General features: G+C 44.6%; 1 protein-coding gene across 3 annotated transcripts in view; it reads right to left on the bottom strand.

Moving 5' to 3' along the window:
• AIG1 (androgen induced 1) overlaps nucleotides 1-16,660 on the bottom strand; it is a 237,624-nt gene that overhangs the window by 24,026 nt on the left and 196,938 nt on the right. The gene's annotated exons all lie outside the window — the stretch shown is intronic.

Here is a 16,660-nt window from a genome sequence, read left to right as displayed (position 1 = left end):
TATTTTTAAACAACAAAGACAGTGGGCAAATCCAGGTGTTGAGTCACTAGGAAAGATGAACACCTACACAAACACAACAAAAATCCAGAAGCAATTTTCTTTCCACAGTGTTATCCTTAATATGTTAAAAAGCTGATTTTTTTCTTCCCTAGTTTCACATTGCACTCTTCTTAGTTACAATCACAAACTTGTCTTTCATAAGATTCAGCACTATCCTGGTCATCATTTAGCTCTATTTGTCCCTAGAGCAATGATATGAGGCCACTGAAGGTCATTAATAGGACATAATATAAGATCAAAGGGACACTAGTCCCGCTTCATGGACAGCTGCTTAAAAGAAAAGCTGAGGGGACAGCATGTCCTCCTTTGGTGTTGCACCCAAAGACCAGCTTCCTGACTTTACTGGCGTTACCAATATTCTATTTCTTTTCATTAAGCAGTGACATGGTGAGTATTTGGATACTGTCTATGTTTCACATGGGAATAACAAAAGAAGGACTGCTACCATGGAAACCCACCTGATGGCCTTTGTTGAGCTCCTTGCTACTTGAATACATGCAAACTCCACATAATAAAGGGCTGATCAACATCAGGCATAAAGCTTCTCTGCAAGAGCACTGATTCTTAACTTTAATGAATGCCTTGGACACTGCAATCTGAGGCAGCATTATTCTTGTCCAACCTCATTATTAGATAAACACAGGGGAACTTGCACACAGACCTACTAGAGAATGGACTTGAGGATATGGGGAGGGGGAAGGGTAAGCTGTGACAAAGCGAGAGAGAGGCATGGACATATATACACTACCAAAAGTAAGGTAGATAGCTAGTGGGAAGCAGCCACATAGCACAGGGAGATCAGCTCGGTGCTTTGTGACCGCCTGGAGGGGTGGGATAGGGAGGGTGGGTGGGAGGGAGGGAGACGCAAGAGGGAAGAGATATGGGAACATATGTATATGTGTAACTGATTCACTTTGTTATAAAGCAGAAACTAACACACCATTGTAAAGCAATTATACTCCAATAAAGATGTTAAAAAAAAAAGATATACTTTGGATTGCAAAGCAAGAGTCAATTTAAGGCCATCTCCCACTATCTGTCTCTTGTAAAAACAAGCTGCATAGTTTAAAGATGCATGCATTCAGAAATAAACTACTGAAAGCAAACTAGGAAGCTGGATCGTTGCCAGCTACATTTCAATAGATCAACCTCACTTGATTTGTATGTGTCCAATATTGCTTCCTCTACACAGTGCCTTCTTCAAAGGAAAATTAATTCAAAGGCTTGGAGCATACAATGTTTTAAATGTTGCTGAATTTTATATGCATAAGCATTTTAAAGAGGGTTTTATTTGGTTAAGTTCAGGGACTATCCCTATTAACTGACTATGCTAGTAACATTTTTAATTTTCCATAATATTTAATATTTTGGGGGAGTATATATAGTCAAAATTTTAACTGAGTTAACAAAAGGAATAAAAAATTGAGTTAACAAAATTGATGGTACCCCATGGGGGGTATATATATCACTAGCAGTTTTCTTTCTTTTGAAAAAGCACTTTCACCCTTTCCAGTGTCAATTAAGAGTCTCTCTCTCTAATGCTAGATTATATTTGAAATCCTGACTAGTACCCTATTCTTCTTTACATGTTTTCACCTGCGTGAACAGCCTCTTGCCACTTTGATTTATATTCTAGAGACCTTCATTCAAGAATGGAATACCAAATGTAGAAAAAGAAAGAGAATGGAAGAATTGATGAACTAATATTTCTGAAATATTAATTTCCAACTTTGATGGAAAATTTGTTCAGAAATACAAATAAATATGTTTTGAAAAACATTAATCACTCTAGTTCTCACTTATCAAGCGTGTGAAAATTTATCTCTGAGGAATTGCAGCCGTCAGTGTGTTGGAAAGACAGCCATATTACTATCCTACCCCAGTTCTTATCGTCTTTGACCCTCATGGATTCACGGTTTTGAAAGTATGCATCACTCATTCATTCATTTATTCCTTCAAAATGTACTGAGCCCTGATTATGTACCAGGCATTGTCTGAGGCACTAAGGATCACATGGAGAATGTCGTAGTAGTTACTGCCCACCAGCCTGGCAGTGGTGCAGGGATGAGATTGCAGAGCAGTGCTGTGTGTGTTTTGATGAGTGACTGCGGGGATGCCATGGGAGGACTGGAAAGGGGCACCTAACACAAACCCAGAGTATCAGGGATGGTTTCCTGTAGGAAGTGACATCTGATCTGAGACTCAAAGATAGACTGCATGTGGGAGTAAAGCCTGGAAGAAAATGGTCCCCATGGAGAGAATGATGCAAATGCCAGAGGTAAGAAGAGACCAAGGGAGGTTTGGGGAACAACAAGAAGATTAGAACTGGCTTGTGCAGTTTTGGAGAAGAGGCAGAGCTCACGTTGAAAGGGTTTTGTGTGCCATAAAGTTACATGCCTGTGCAGCATTATTTTTGGTCTCAATTCAAATGGGTCCTCTCTGTGGCCTGACATCCTTCTGCTTCCCTGTTAGCTCTTCTCCCTTTAATTATGTGGATACCTTATACCTTCACATTTCCATCTTCAGCCAAAAAAGTGGAAATAATCCAAAAATGTCCATCAACTGATAAATGGATAAAAGAATTGTGGTATATCCATACAATGACATATTATTTGGCCATAAAAATGTCTGAAGTATGAATTTGTACTACAACATGGATGAGCCTTGAAATCATTATGACAAGTGAAAGAAGGCAGCATAAAGACCACATTTTGTATGATTCCATTTACATGAAATGTCCAGAAGAGGCAAATGCATATAGACAGAGAGTAGATGAGTCATTGCTGGGCTCTAGGGGAAGAGGGGACGGACGGGACAGTGATTACTTAAAAGGGTACAGGGATTCCTTTGGGGGTGATAAAAATGTTCTGGAATTAGGGTAATGGTTGCACAACTTGGTGAATATTCTAGAAACCGCTGGATTGTACACTTTAAAAGGGTGAATTCTATGGTATGTAAATTATATCTCTATAAAAAAACAAGGTAGAGGTGCAGATGAAACACGTTTGGCAATATATTGATAATTGTTGAACCTAGGTGATGGATAAGAGGGTTATATTATATTATTCTTTCTTTAGAAAACAAAACAAAAACCCCCTTCTTTGTCACCCACCTTTCTCCTTGCATTTAGATAATTTCATGTCACAATGAAAACAGAAATCAAGAGGTAACTTACTCAGCTTGTGGTCACCAAACCTTAACATTTGCTTACAGCCTTTCCTCATTCTTTCATTTCTGTGTTTTTGTTGTTTTTTTTTTTAACATTTTCATTGGAGTATAAATTGCTTTACAATGGTGTGTTAGTTTCTGCTTTATAACGAAGTGAATCAGTTATACATATACATATATATATATATCCCCATATCTCTTCCCTCTTGACAAACGTTTTGCACAAACATTATTCTAGGAGGTAGGGATACAGAAAAAACAGAAGCGGCCTAGCTCCCACCCTCAGGACATCCCCATCCAGTAGCAAAGCCAGATATCTAAGGAGTAATTCCAAATAAACAAGAAGCAGGAAGGAAGAAGCAGTACAGACCTAAACTAGATGAGGAATCAGGGAAGGTTTCTTGGAAGAAGTGATGTTTAAGGTACAAATCCAAGGGCGGGTAGATAACCTCTCAGTAGGTTAAGGGGTTGGGCTGGAAATCAGGTGATCAGTGAGGGAAGAGCATGTGTGAATGCCTTGAGGCAAGAAAGAGCACAGCGGCTCTGAGGGATGGAAAGTAGTGGAGTGTGGCTGGAGGGTGGAGGGTGGGAGGGCAAGGACGGGAAGAGGAGGTGGCACAGGGAGGCAGGGCCGGGATCTCACAGGGCCTCTAGAGAAATCCAAAAATTGTCATTAGTGCTCTGTTCAGATCTGATCAGGCCCCAGAGGGGTGAACAGCTCACAAGAAATTGTCAGCTGGCTGAAGAGCCGTCAGATCAGGCCAAGTCCCTTCCATAGACACATTACCCCTAGCGTTCCTTGGTTACACAAAACCTCCAACTGGATGTACTAAACTTTAAACCAAATGTATGCACAGAATTTCAGAAAGCATGTTATAAATAGCTGAGTACAGTGTGAAATGGTACCGTCACTGCTTCACGGCCAGTTCTTCTCCATCTATGCGTGCAGCAAATGAAGGTCACAGGAAGAATCAAGAACTCACTGTTCTTTCCCTCAACGATGGCTCGGGCACAAGCAAAGGGGTCTCTGCTGGGGACGATAACCCCTGTGCCTGGTTACCTTCTGTTATTTATTGCCAAAGATAAGAGGACGTGATGGTAGGTATGGGGCAGAGGAAAGCCATGCGGACGGACGGTGAACCCAGAACAAGAGAGGTGTCTGTCAGAGAAGAATGCTGATGAGCGTAGCTCTGCTCCTACTGGCTGAGCTGGGGGATCTGGCATCACACCTACTGCCGTGATTCCGGCCGCTCCTGGGAAACACCATGCTCTCCTTAGTGAAGCTCCCTTGAACCTCAAGGCCACTTGTCACAGGTCCTGTTTGACCCCTTCAGTAACCAGCCGTGCATGCTGCTCTTCCAGCTGTGCCGTCCCTGTGCACCTCTGGTCACACACTGCTGCGTGTACAGCCTTGGGGTGATACTGTCACCCACACGATGCCCATCTATGAGGGTTACGCATGCTCCATGTTATCCTGTTTCTGGACCGAGCTAGCTCATACTGGGAAGAATATTTCTAAAGGTTGTGAGAAAAAGATGTTCCAGCTTCACTACCACAGCAGAAATTGTACATGACATCAAGGAGAAGACGTGCTACCCCATCCTGGTTGTCAAACAGGAGCTAGTGCCGCTTTACTGTCCTCCCTGGAGAAGAGAACGGAGTTCCCCGACGTCAGCTGAGGCTCTCCAGCCGTGGGAGGCTCTGAGATCCGGGAGCTCTTTCCAGCCATTCTTCTTGGGCATGGAATCCTGGCATTCATGGGAATGCTTCCAATTCAACCTAAAGATGTGATGCTGATATTGGAAAGGACCTATATGCCAACACAATGTGCACCGTGTGGTCTGGTGGGATCACCAAGTCTCTTGGTGTTAGTGACTTTAGAACACAAACAGATGCACAGCCCTGGAACCAACCACAATGACAATTAAGACGATCACTCCTCTGAGTGCAAATATGCTCTCTGGCTACTCCAGCTGACGTGGACTTGCAAGCAGGGCTCTGATGAGTCCGGCATTGGCCACTGCAAACACTTTTAAATGGACTGCTGGCAGATACACTGACTTTCTGTACGAGTTAGTTCACAAGTACAAGTTTGCCCTGGCAGAGGCACATATCTTATGTTAGATTCATCTACCCGAATACGTCTTTTCTTTTTTTTTTTTTGCGGTACGCGGGCCTCTCACTGTTGTGGCCTCTCCCGTTGCGGAGCACAGGCTCTGGATGCGCAGGCTCAGCGGCCATGGCTCACGGGCCCAGCCGCTCCGCGGCATGTGGGATCTTCCCGGACCGGGGCACGAACCCGTGTCCCCTGCATCGGCAGGCGGACTCCCAACCACTGCGCCACCAGGGAAGCCCAGGGTAATTGCTTTTTAATTTCCCTGTATCCTCCAACAGACTGTAAGCCCCTGAGGACAGAGCCAAAGCTTTATGTACTGTTTACCTCCTGCACTTAGCACCATGCCTGGCGCATGGGAGGGACTCAATAAATAAATACCTGCTGCAGACAGTTAAGGAATTTCATCCTGAATCTACATGGACCTGGTTCTTTCAGAATATGGGAGAATTAAAATATGATAATAATAATCAAACTAGTTCCTTCTCTTACTTTGAAAATTATTAGGGAAATGGGCCTACTTAAATGTATAAAGACAAAGTTTTGCATGGCTATTTTAGACCAAGTTCTCTTGCCATTTCCATTCTATCTCAAACAAAAGGTCTTTGGGGCTGTAAATTTCTTTTGACTCTTGGGGTATAAACTCAACTCTGGCGCAGATATCTCCTCATCTGAATTATTTTCAGTTGGTTTTCATTTTGTGTCTCCTGGGAGCCCAGCACTGCTGGGTGCTGTGGGAGATGCAATGCCGGGGAACATGCTTCTGCCCAGTTATTGCAGGCTGTGGAAATCATCTGCTGAAGGAGGGACTGGGATCACGGCAAATAGATTTACGTAATCCCACCCATGCAGCCACCAGAGAATGTGTTCTGAGCCTTCAAAATACTGTTACATTGTCAAAGACATCGAGGAGGCTCCCCTCAGGGAAATGGAGAGGCTGTACTTTGGCTAATAAATGGACCTTTCCTCTACCTGGAATTTCTTATTGCCTGAACTGGGTCATCTCCCCAGGATCCCCTATAGGATGTTACTCTGGCAAGGTGCACAGACTGTGAGCTTCCTCCTACACGTCTATCAACGTCAGTTGGCAACTTAAATGAACCAGGCAAGTAGGAGAAGTGGCAATAAAGCTGAAATTCAACATCAGAGGAGGAGATGGTAGGAGTATCATAAACACTTTACATGGTTATTATTGAGCTAAGTGTAAGGTAGGTGTAAAATATATATAATTTAAAATTGTTTCCTTACTTTATCTGCTTGTATTTAAAACTCACATACTATCACGATTTCTCTTATTAAGCAATCTATCCTAAGAATGGTTTCTCTGACAATTTGATTGATGTGATATCTAAAGAGAATGGATTTGTATAAATCCTTAGAAAACTGTAGACGAAGAAGCTCTTTTTATTTTCTTGAAGATCATTTCAACTTTCTTTCTCTCCCTCTAGATAGTGAGGGGAGGGGATTTGGGTGGCAGACTTTGAAAGGATAAAGAAGATGTGGCACATAGATACAATGGAATACTACTCAGCCATAAAAAGAAACGAAATTGAGTTATTTGTAGTGAGGTGGATGGACCTAGAGTCTGTCCTACAGAGTGAAGTAAGTCAGAAAGAGGAAAACAAATACTGTATGCTAACACATATATATGGAATCTAAGAAAAAAAAAATGTCATGAAGAACCTAGGGGCAGGACAGGAATAAAGACACAGACATAGAGAATGGACTTGAGGACACGGGGAAGGGGAAGGGGAAGCTAGGACGAAGTGAGAGAGTGGCATGGACATATATACACTATCAAACATAAAATAGATAGCTAGTGGGAAGCAGCCGCATAGCACAGGGAGAGCAGCTCGGTGCTATGTGACCGCCTGGAAGGGTGGGATAGGGAGGGTAGGAGGGAGGGAGATGCAAGAGGGAAGAGATATGGGAACATATGTATATGTATAACTGATTCACTTTGTTATAAAGCAGAAACTAACACACCATTGTAAAGCACTTATACTCAAAGATGTTAAAAAAAAATTAACCAAATAGCCATATAACTACGACTGGTTTTTAACTTCCTAGATGGAAATGAACAGGTGACTGCAGTAGTGTACCACCGAGGGGCTGACCCAAGTCTTGGGAATCAGAGAAGGTCTCCCTGAGAAAGAGATTTCAGCTACTATCTGAAGGCTGCATAGGATGTGTAACTAATAATTATGGGTGATGTGACTGAGGAGAGATGGAGTTTGGATGGTAGCGTGGGGCAGGTGAAAGCTTTGAAGCTGGAAGGTACACATAGCTCTTGACCGTCAGTGAGAAGGTCACCGTGGCTGTAATAAGCAAAGGGGGAAGAGGAGGGGGATAAGGCCAGAGAGGTCGGTGGGGTCACGTAATGCAGGTCCCCTAAGCCATGTAAAGGAATTTTGGACTTTATCCCTAGAAGCAATGGGAAGTCATCCACATTCTCTGAGCAAGGGAGTGGCATGATCATACGTATTTTTAAAAAAGAGCTGAGGGGTCCTCCATGCAGATGGGGTGGCAGTGGGGAAATGCCAGCTCTAAGCAGTGGTTCAGCAGAGGGATGACTGCAGCTTGGACCATGGTGTTGGCGGTGGAGAGGGAGCAAAGTGTACGGATTCTAACAGTGCTTCAGAGGTGAAGCTAGAAACTGCTGGATGATTCTCTGTAATAGGCCCAAGAGAGGTGGGTTGAAGAGGTTCCATAGATTTCTGGCATGAATAACTGGATGGGTGGCAATGCCAAGGGGATACAGGTTTGGGGGTGTGATTGGGAAAGCAGGCACCGCATGAATTTGGTTTGCAGTTGCTAAGTGTGAGAAGCTTGTGAGGGAAATCAGGAGACAGCTCCGAGCTGGAGATCTGAGATGGAGGTAGTTGTAAACACGGAGTGGATGGATTTATCCAGGGAGAGGAGGTACTAAAAAAAGAGGACCTAGGTTACAAGGGTAGATTTCAAGTTAAGTATTCTTGCCACAAAAAAAAAAAATTAAAAAATAATAGACAAAAAGAGAAAAAGACCGTGTGCTGAACTCCAAAGAACTCCAGCACTGAGGTTTGGGTAGGGTGGGAAGAGCCAGCCAATGATGCCGAGAGAGTTTTTTACGTTCTCTGCGAAGTTAAAGACTAGCCCGTCTGCTGAGCGGGGGCAGGGCACAGGGAGGAGGGGGATGGGCAGAGCTGGCTGGAGAAACACAAAGGAAAATTGCCAATAGCATCAAAGGCACAAGCAGCATCGAAACGGCGATTCTGGAAGACGGCAGGGAAACGAAGTAGGAGTGTTGGGGTGGATGGAGGCCAGGGATGTTGAGTGAGGAGTGGGGGAAAGGTCATAAGCGCATATAAAATGGTCTTGGTGAGGGGCCTGGTTACTAGCATATGGGGAATTCTAGTTCTTCGTGTATACCCGGGATGTCTGAGAACCAGCTGTTTGGGGTAAGAGAAGATGAAACTCAGAATAATAAACACTGGGAACTGAGATGGATGATACACAAAAACCTCTTCTGCGCAGATGCTGATCTAAGACACTGATTCAACCAGCACCCAAATGGACGCTCTGAGGAGTCGCGTGCAAGCCACACTCTTAATCGGCAAGTCCTCAACTGTCTAGATAGGCTTCTCCTCCTCAGAGGATAAGAAAACAGTAACCACCACTACACAAAGTGTTTGTAGAAACAAACAGATTGGAATAATGGGAAAGCAATGACATTCTCAAATCTCAGGGGAAAAGCCGAGCTTGGGGAATAACTTAGCACAAGAAGCATAAGAAAGTTTCAGAACACTCTTGAGCATTCTTAATAGGTAGCAAGGAGACACAAACCCCACCAAGTAGGACCAAAATCCTTAAGAAGAGCCGAGGATAAAATGAAAATAAGGATGGTGGGGAAAAGAGGAAGAGAGAGAAATGAGACCTTTTCACAGAGACTTGGGCGCTCAGGATTTTTATCGCCTGGGAGGAAGGAAAGATACTATCATTTCTTGAGTGACCCACGTGCTCAATAATCTATTATCTCTAGTGGGAGATAGTGTGCAGGTGTTCCCTCCCATTTTAGAGGTGGTAAAAATGAGGCTAAGAGGGAATAAGTAATTTGCTCAAAGCCCTTAGGAAGAGGGCATCTGAACAAAGACTGTCTGACTTCAAGGATATGGACCTCTACCTGCCAGAGTAGCATGACAGGTTAACGAGTGAAGAAACATGCAGAAAGGGGCTCATTCAGGCTCCCTAAGGACTGAGTATTCTTAGCATAAACACGGATCAACAACAATGGATACTGTACTGAGTGCCGGTCACGTGGCAGGCATTTTGTACCCATTTTTCTGACTCTCACAGCAATCCTAAGGATCATCACCCTCTTTTTTTTTCAGATGGGGAAACTGAGGTCCACAGAGACTAAATGACTTGCTCAAGTGTATGGGTTGTCTATTGTTACTGTAACACATTACCACAAGCTCTGTGGCTTGAAACCACACACATTTATCTTCTAATTCACAAATTTATCTTCTAATTAGAAATCCAACACAGGTCTCACGGGACTAACATCAAGATCCTGGTGGGGATGCATGCCTTTCTGGAGGCTCTGGAGGAAAATCTGTTTCCTTGACTTTTGTAGCTTCTAAGACAGCCCACACTCCTTAGTTCATAGCTTCTTACTCCATCTTCAAAGCCAGCAAATGTCGTTTGAGTCCTTTTCACAGCACGTCTGTCTGACTGTTCTCCCAGTCATGTCTCTCTCTGGCCACAGCTGGGAAAGGGTCTCTCCTTTTAAGATTAGATTGGGCTCCCTTGGATAATGCAGGCTAATCTCCTCAGGTCAATATCTTTAATGTAATCACATCCGCAAAGTCTCTTTTGTCATGTGAAGTGACACAGTCACAGGTTCCGGGGATTAGGATGTGTACATCTTTGGGTATCATTATTCTGCCTATCACACACTGAAGTTAAAAAGTATTAAAGGGGGCTTCCCTGGTGGCACAGTGGTTGAGAGTCCGCCTGCCGATGCAGGGGACACGGGTTTGTGCCCCGGTCCGGGAAGATCCCACATGCTGTGGAGCGGCTGGGCCCGTGAGCCATGGCCGCTGAGCCTGCGTGTCTGGAGCCTGTGCTCCACAACGGGAGAGGCCACAGCAGTGAGAGGCCTGCGTACCGCAAAAAAAACCAAAAAAAAGTATTAAAGGGGTTTGAGTCTGGAGTTTAATTTGGATTTGGTCTAAATTAAACAGGAAATACAGTTGATTCTATCTTCAAAATATATTCAGAATCCTACTATTTCTCACACTGCCATTTCTACCACTTTGGTCCAAATCACATCATCTCCCTCCGAAATGACTTCTATGGCTTCTTAACTGTTCTCTTGTTCCATCCTTGCCCCCATCTGTTCTTAACACAGTAGCCAAAGTGAAGTTTTAAGAACGTCTACGATCATGTCAATTCTCTGTTCAAAACTTTCCAGTGACTCTCAGTTTCGTTCTGAATTAAGGACACAGTCCTTATAATGGCCTACGAGGTCCTACATGACCCTCCCTCCACCCCAAGAGTCTCTGTTCACTCTCCCTCTTGCTCTGCTCCAACACACTGGCCTTCTGCTTTCCTTGAACACACCAGGATTATCGCTGGAGCTGAGCAGGAGGGGACTCGACATTTTCATGCTGTCCTCCACTCCAGTGCCTTGATGTAGAAGGGGAGGGTAAATCCTGATTCTGGGATGTCTCTTCTCCATCCAGGAAGTGAAATGGGAGGATGAATATCTTCTGCCTTCATTGCCCATAGTTGTACAAGTGGTTGCCACTGCTCCTCTGGCTAATACCACATTCCCACTGATTCAGGCTGTGAGGCTGTTGCTCAGATGCTCACTTGTGCATGGGGTACATAGGCAGGAGGTTTGTAGGGGGTCTCTGAAGGGTTTCTCCACTTGCAGACGTTGTGGGAGCCTGGCTGGCTCCAGCTTGCCCTCTTCAACACCCCCTGGCTCCTGCCCACAGTGGAACCTTCTAGTTTTTTGCCCCTGGGAAACCCTTGTCCAGGGGCTGGCCTTCTTGAGTGGATAGTTCAAGCCCAGCAACCTCCCTTGATGTCACACCAGATCCACAAGAAACTTACCCATGTATCTTTGCCACTTACGATGGTAGGATCTAGGTTGCTCTACAGCTGCTCCTCCCTCCACCCTGCCATATCCTCCCAATGCCCTTTTCTTTGCTCAGGTAGGAGGCATAAGGAAGGTTAGCAAGTCTGATCCCTAAATTAGATTCCTGTCTCACCCTGGATATTTACCAGGGCTTCATTTGGAGCCTCTCACAACTAACTGGCTTTGGCGAGTGTGGGGAGGCACTTCCTTTCCCAGTAGCTCCCCTAGACCCCAAACTCAAGAATGCAAAGACCCTCTCCCTCTTCCCCAGCCAGGCTGAGGAAGGAGGGTGGTGAGGATGGGCATGGCAAAGAGTGTGGATGGCTTTGGGGATGGGTGAGGAAGCAGGGTCCTCTGGCTGTCTCTTATAAGACCCTAGAGGGCTTCCCTGGTGGCGCAGTGGTTGAGAGTCTGCCTGCCGATGCAGGGGACACAGGTTCGTGCCCCGGTCCGGGAGGATCCCACATGCCGCGGAGCGGCTGGGCCCGTGAGCCATGGCCGCTGAGCCTGCGCGTCCGGAGCCTGTGCTCCGCAACGGGAGAGGCCACAACAGTGAGGGGCCCACGTACGAAAAAAAAAAAAAAAAAAAGACCCGAGAAAGGTATCTCTCTTCAATGGGAGGCACTTAGCACGTCACTCTTTCAGCTTGGTTCCAGTTTTCCGATGCCAGGAAATTAGGAAAACTTTCACACACTATCCCAGATGTAAAAGTCAACAGAGAGGCAGTTATGGTTGAGTGAAAGATTCAAGTCGAACAGAAGAAAATGCTGGTCATCTGCTGGCCAGATCTGTTTAACTGGTGAAGAAACATCCAATTAAACAGGAGTTTAATGTGGTCCAAAATTTAATTTTCTTAGTGAAGCAGGTGCAAATTTTATGCAAAAAATTTTTACTCGTTCATGGCTTAATATTCTTTCCAAGACTTCTTAATTAGAGTACACTCTTATTTTTACTTTTAAGAATTTTTTCTCTACTTTAAAAATGATGTATGTTTCCAGCAAAAATTTGAGGAAATATAGAAACGTTTCAATAAGAAAACAAAAAAAAATCTGCAATTGCACGGCTGAGGCATAATCAAGTTTGGTGGTGATAAAATTCTGATTTTGGACAATTTAAGTTTATATCATAAAAGAAAGATCACACTTCACCATGATTTTACTTTGTTTTACTTTCTAGGTTGGAAAGTTGTACAATGGACACATTTGGGGCAGTAGGATTTGGAGCGTGGAATTTATTAAAAACAACTAGGGCCCTGAGAAAACAGAAATTTCTATTTTGCTTTATATAAGCTCACTGCAGTGATAAGAAATGTTTATCCATGAGAAGACGCTCCCAGGACCCACCTTCTCCACTTCACTAATGCCTCCTTGCTTTTGACTGTGCCCTGCATTTAGTGGTCAGCATGTACTATGCACGGCCCCTTAGATCTCAGGTGGGCTCTGGCTGAATGAGAACCACCCTGGGAGGGGGTGATGGCCAGAGGCAGCAAGAAGACTCCTCAGCACACAGGAGACCCACTGTTGAATCCCTGGGGATGTAAATTTCCTAGGCTCTGCAGTGGTTTCCTGTTTGTGTGCCCTGCAGATTGAAAAGCAGAGCTGCAGCAGCAGCAATACTGCAGGGAGACAAGGATGTGAGGTGCTGGCGAGGAGGCACCACATCCAAGGAACAGATTGGCCACCAGGAGTCCTGCACCAGGTGGAGTGAGGACGTCTGCTCTTGTAGAATTTGTCAACTGGAGGGTGACAACAGACAGCATCCTGTGATCTTAAAGTTCACTTGTTTTACTCAGCCCCTCCTTCAAGATTTTCTGATGATCCTTTTAAACTTAAAAACAAATTTGTATTTTTATATCCTTTATTGTTTTGGATTCTTAAAGTGAAGAGTGTATAAGTGAGCAAGAATGAGTAAAGGAAGAGAAAGGACTTGTAGCATCAGGACTTGTAGCATCGTATCTAAAATTCTCAGACCCTTGAGAAGAAAACATGTGCTCTTGCTACTATTGCTGAGGAGCTTCTCGGAACTGCAAATGTAGAAATAATAATAATAATAGCAAATACAGAAGCTTTTACTGTCTGCCAGGCATAATTCTATGGGCTCTACATAGAGTAACTGAGTCCTCACCACCACCCCATGAGGTACGTACTATCCCTGTCCTTATTTTATGTCCGAATAAGTTAAAGCCCAGAAAGGTTAAGTGTGGGAGTGGAAATTCAAACCCAGGAAGTGGCCTTAATGATTAGACCTGGCTGCTACTGATGTATTGCTTCAAAACAAAAACTAAAAGCTCACTTGACTTGTTCACCCACAGGGTTACCCTTCACACAGTAAGAAGGGGTAGAGCATATACGGTTCACTGTATAGACTCCGCAGCCACACCCCAGGGCTTGCACTATGCAGTCCACCCTTGAACGACATGGGTTTGAACTGCGATGGTCCACTTAGATGCAGATATTTTTTCAGTAAATACTTAACGACACTACCACATGATCTGAGAGTGGTTGACTCCATGGATGTGGAACCTCAGATATGAAGGAATTGCAGATACGGAGGAAACACGTATACGGAGCTGACTGTAAAATTATCCTCGGATTTTCCGCTGTGGCGAGGGTCAGCACCCCTAAGCCCCACATTGTTCAAGGGCAACTGTAGTTCTGGCAACAACAAAAAATAGTGTCTTTTCCTTGGGCAAGCCCTATCATCTCTCTAAGCTTTGGTGTCCTTATCTGTAAAATGAGCCAGATAATGCTTATCTCAAAGTGCCATGTGGGGAACTAAATACAGTAATATTTAAAATCGCTTTTGGCACAGCAGTCGACAAAATGGTACTCAGTACAGTTCCTGATAATTCCTGTTGCGTTAGAAACCAATGGGACTTCTGTGCTGTGTCCTGCATAGGAGAATACGGATCATCTCACTCATTAGGGGGAAATGTCACAAATAAGGTGCAGAGAAATGCGCGGAGGAGTGATGGTGGAGGAGAGGTGTACAGAAAGGGAGTTAAGAGCCCACCATCAATGGTCAGGGGATATTTGTGCCCCAGACCCCTGGGTAAGTGGAAAGACAGGTGGAGGTGGGCAAGGGAAGGGTCTGGGATGACTTCTGATGCTGAGCTTGGGTCGGACTGAGATGGGGGCTGGGAAGTGGAGCCACCGAGCGTGGGAGCTCAGTGGGCTCCGGTGTCCCTCGCTTTCTCTACTCTCGTGACCCAAACCTAGGAAGACAGCAGATTCAGACGGGTAGGGAGACCTGTGAAAATGGGCAGCAAGCTAGAATCAGAGCCAAGCAGACAGGCAGGCTGGCCAGCAGCCTCGGAGGTATAGATTCAGCTCAACCACACAGAGGATTTTAAGGGAGATCTACTTTATAATTAGCCTGTGACAAGAGGAATGCTTCCTTACATTTTGGCATAAGGTTCTGGAATGTCCAGAACGACCCTGGTATGTGGTATGGTAAAGATTTCACATCCTGAACCTTTTGCTGTTGTGTCACTGGTACGTCGCATCTGAGATAGTCCGGAAGGCAGTAAAACTCAGTACTTTTTTGATAACAATTAAAAGCCCTGGGTTTGTATAATGGGACATGGTGTGAAGGGCATTGTTTAGCTCTTGGCATAGCTATGAATGCCTAGGGCAGAACACCAAAGGAAAAAGTCTACTTTGAAAGCTTTCTCAGAACATAGCTGGGAGAATTCGCTGGTTAATGCAGATACGTGTCCAAACAAGCACTGGTTTGCTCAGGGAGGGTGCAGAGCTGGCAGGCCGCCCTTGGCACAGAGAGCGTGAGTAATGCTTCATTCTAATGAGGGATCTTGGGGGTCTACAATGAAGACTATGTGGTATTTCCCACGTGTCTCTTTGGAATGTGGACTGATTGCACCCACAGTGGAAGAAAAGCCATCAGAAAGTATGCAGTTCCTAAAATCTCTGGGGCTCTACAAGATTCAGATAATTTAATGGCATATAAATGAATTCACAGAAATATACCCAGAGTTCCCAGAGTAAAAGTCCTCCCTTCCCACAGGTAAGTGAATATGAGTGCAAAGTAATGAGACTGTGTTTTGCGGGGAGAGGTAAAGTAATAAATTTACTTTTAAAATTTATTATTTATTTATTATTTTTGGCTGCGTTGGGTCTTCATTGCTGCGCGTGGGCTTTCTCTAGTTGCGGAGAGCGGGGGCTACTCCTGTTGTGGAACACGGGCTCTAGGTTTGCGGGCTTTAGTAGTTGTGGCACCGGGCTCAGTAATTGTGGCTCGCTGGCTCTAGAGCGCAGGCTCAGTAGTCGTGGTGCATGGGGTTAGTTGCTCCGTGGCATATGGGATCTTCCTGGACGAGGGCTTGAACCTGTGTCCCCTGCATTGGCAGGCGGATTCTTAACCACTGCGCCACCAGGGAAGCCTGGGCATTTGATTTTTAAACTAAATCTATAGGCAGTTCCAGACGTGTTGTAAACATCGTAGCAACCCTGGAATAACTGTTAGCTTTCCTACCTGACTCTTCTGAAAGATAAGAGTCATTTGAACATCAAGTTCTTATGTATAAAGCACAGGAATTCATTTTTAAGATATAATTTCACAGTCACACTTCACCTGTGAGCCCAGATCATTTGAATTTTTTCTTTCAGAGAAAGCCAATACTTAATGTTTTGGGTAGAAAAAAAAATCTAAAAAGTCACTAGGAAAACAAACGTTCCCCAGTCCTCATGAACAGTCGGTGACTCATCAATGAAGTGGCAGATGGAATTGAACATGACCGCATGTTTGTTCTGGGGTCTGTAGCCTGGATGTCCCCTTAGATCCAGCCACAGGGCGTGGCTTCCTAAAAGCGAATTCCCTTTTTGTTCAGATTTGGAGTATTATGTGATCATTCAGGCAAAGTATGTGAAGTACTGTGCTGACCTTTATTTTATATCTCTGGACTGGCTGGAGCAAAACGCTCCACAGGGACTGGACCTCCCAAAGTGCTCCAGGATTTTGGTGGGATTAAGTGCAGTCCTGGGTTTGGAAGAACGTGATTCAGTCCTAAAGACTTAAAGGAGGTGATGGTGACCCAGAACTCAGGACAAGAGAGTCCCAAGAGGCGGAAATGCTGAGGGGAGAGACCTTCTCTGTGTATCCTAATATATCAAAGAGCACTTGGAGTTATACAGAGAAATAAGAAATTATCTTAAGATAAATAATTCTGAAATGTT

Source organism: Stenella coeruleoalba (genome assembly GCF_951394435.1).
Source record: "Stenella coeruleoalba genome assembly, chromosome: 12".
Lineage (NCBI taxonomy): Eukaryota > Metazoa > Chordata > Mammalia > Artiodactyla > Delphinidae > Stenella > Stenella coeruleoalba.
The sequence above is the reverse complement of the archived record's forward strand: the minus strand, read 5'-3'. Positions and strand labels throughout refer to the sequence as shown.